Source organism: Micropterus dolomieu, linkage group LG23, assembly GCF_021292245.1.
Source record: "Micropterus dolomieu isolate WLL.071019.BEF.003 ecotype Adirondacks linkage group LG23, ASM2129224v1, whole genome shotgun sequence".
NCBI lineage: Eukaryota > Metazoa > Chordata > Actinopteri > Centrarchiformes > Centrarchidae > Micropterus > Micropterus dolomieu.
Genome location: NC_060172.1, coordinates 26,370,896 through 26,373,868, shown reverse-complemented (window position 1 = coordinate 26,373,868; position 2,973 = coordinate 26,370,896).

Here is a 2,973-nt window from a genome sequence, read left to right as displayed (position 1 = left end):
CATGTGATATTTCAGTTTTTCTCTTTTAATAAATTTGCAAAAATTTCTACATTTCTGTTTTTTTCTGTCAAGATGGGGTGCTGAGTGCACATTACTGAGAAATAAAATGAACTTTTTTGATTTTTGGAAAATGGCTGCAATGAAACAAAGAGTGAAAAATTTAAAGGGGTCTGAATACTTTCCGTACCCACTGTGTGTGTGTGTGTGTGTGTGTATATATGTGGATATATATATAAGTCCCACAGGATTATTCTCAACTACTTTGTCACTTAGCCTTGGCAATCTTGGTCATTGTACTTGGGGGTCCAAGTACAACAACCATTCTGTGCCGTAAGGGCTGTCGTTATTGGGACCCAATCTCTGAGTGTGGGGATGATGATGACATCTCTCCGCTGACCTGTCATCCTGACTCCCCCTTGCTGTAGCATATTTGTTGTACCTCATCAATCTCTAGTTGTGATCGGAGCTGCCGTTTGCGGAGGTTAGAACACTGAGCTAGAAGTTGTTTCTTTGTCAGTGTTGATGAAGGGTTTCGAAGCATCCATTTATACCACAGTCTCTGCATATAACCCCTCTCACCGGGATTGCTTGTATAGTAGCATTGCATCAGATCCATATTTTCTGCTCTAGTCCATGAATGTCTTGTTCCAGTAGCCCATTTGTCATCAGGTTGCCCTGGTTCCCTAGCACCTGACGCGGACCTTGTTGACCTGAGCGACGTCCGAGCCAGTATGGCTCTTGTATTTGCGGTTTCACTCATGCCTGAGGTAGGCTGGTAGCATTAAGGACCTTGCCTAAGGATCCACCTGGATACCCCCTGTATGTAGATATATATGTATCTCACAAAAGTGAGTACACCCCTCACATTTTTGTAAATATTTGATTATATATTTTCGTGTGACAACACTAAAGAAATTACACTTTGGTACAAAAAGTATTGAATGTACAGCTTGTAACGTTAGAACAGTGTAAATTTGCTGTCCCCTCAAAATAACACATCACACAGCCATTAATACATAAACCACTGGCAACAAAAGTGAGTACACCCCTAAGTGAAAATGGCCAAATTGGGCCCAATTAGCTATTATTTAAAGTTTCTCTCCATAAAGATGGCCAAAGCTATAAGAAGATTGTCAAGACCCTGAAACTGAGCTGCAGCACCATGGCCAAGACTGTGTGTGTGTGTGTGTGTGTGAGAGAGAGGGAGAGCTGACACATCTGGCCTGTGAGTTTGGGAACAACGTGCAATACTTTTCAGAACAAACTTGTATTTACTGCATTCAGCTAAAAGCCTGGATAGTCAAAAACATGCAGTGTCTCTTGAACTGCATCGTGAGTGACTGCATAAAATGTTGAATTGGGATCTTGCTCAACCTGGGAGTGGGTATAAATGGGACAGAAGAAAGGATGAGTGTGGTCCTAAACTTTTGACCTATCACTCCTAAGTGTAAAATAAAGTCCAATCATGTCTTCCTAATATGCCCTCCCTCATGCACTGAATCAGCGTGACTCAGGAGTGATATGTCAGGGCTGCTTTACAACTTCATGCACACCTTGTAATGGTAAAATAAAATAAAAAGACCTCCTCATATTTAAGACTTATCATCATGCATTATACCCTTGCATCTTTCAATATATTGAAAGGTTCAAGAGGAAAGAATATACATGATATTTTCCTTATGGTAACAATATCAAAATATGTTGGTGGGACCTGAGAGCAAGTACCAATCATTTGGAACATCTGTGTATGGGACTTAATCTAATTTCTAGTAACAAGAAATTATGTTCCTATCATTCTTATAATTTTGACACATTGAAAACAAAATGTTACATATGCCCACCATTTGGTAGGCTTCTTTCCTAGCGCAGTGTATTAATCAAGTTAAAAGGTAAAATAAAGGTAAAAGCAAACATTTAGAATGTTGTTGTTTTTTTTTTTATGCTTTGCTTTTCTTTACAATGATAAAATAGCTGGGTCTGATTGATCTTGTTAATTATTACAAAGTATTACTTTTAATTCACTTGTCCATACTGAAACATAATAGATTTGCACTTCACAATATTGAATAAATGTCATGTTGCATTCACATAAAGACGAATGTGTGCACACACATCAGTAAGTGTGTGAGTCTTAAATGATCCTGTCAGACTCAACCTCCCCAGACCTGCAGGGTTAGCTAAAGAAGATGGAATCAGACTGTCCACAATCTAATTTAATCTGAAGCTGTGAGCTCCATGCTACATGTGGTGTCTTGGCTGTCCAATGGTACAACAGTTTAAACGGCTTAAGAGACTGTCAGGCTGGAAAAGGGTCATGCTATCTTCAGCTGAGTGAGTCGTGTCAGCAAGCTGTCAAGTGCCTGTCTGAACATTCCTCGTGCAAACGTTTGAAATACATTGCAGATACTTTTTGGCCTGCCTCCATGATGCACATTATTTATTACTGAACAAAGGTCAGTAATCCTTTAAGTGTCATTTAGGAGGAAAATTCTCTTGAACTGCAGCAAAAAGAGAGAACACAGAGGGGAGGAGAAACAAATAGTGAAGCCCTGAAATGTTTTTCATCGGAGATGCAGGAGGTCTTTCATGAAATACACTGCACACGAGGTTAAAAGATTGAGCTTTGATTCTCAGAGAGAATAGTGGCTTCTGTTGTGCTCACACTTCACCTTTTGGTGATCTGTCAACTGGATGGTTAAGTGTTCACAAATATAATGGCTTGCTCACTGCAAGAATCCTTCTGGTGCAGTTATACAATACAAAATAAGCCAGACATGTGGTATGAAAGAGGTTTGAAGGAATATTTCCCTTAAATTGCAAGGTTTTACTGACATAGTTCTGTACCTACAGGTAGCATTTAGCAACATTCTGTCTCCAGCATTAGCTGCCATCATATTGAACAAAATGAAATGACACTGAGACCTCAAGTTTTTGGTGTTTGTACAAAGTATAATGTGTCTGAAGTATGATATT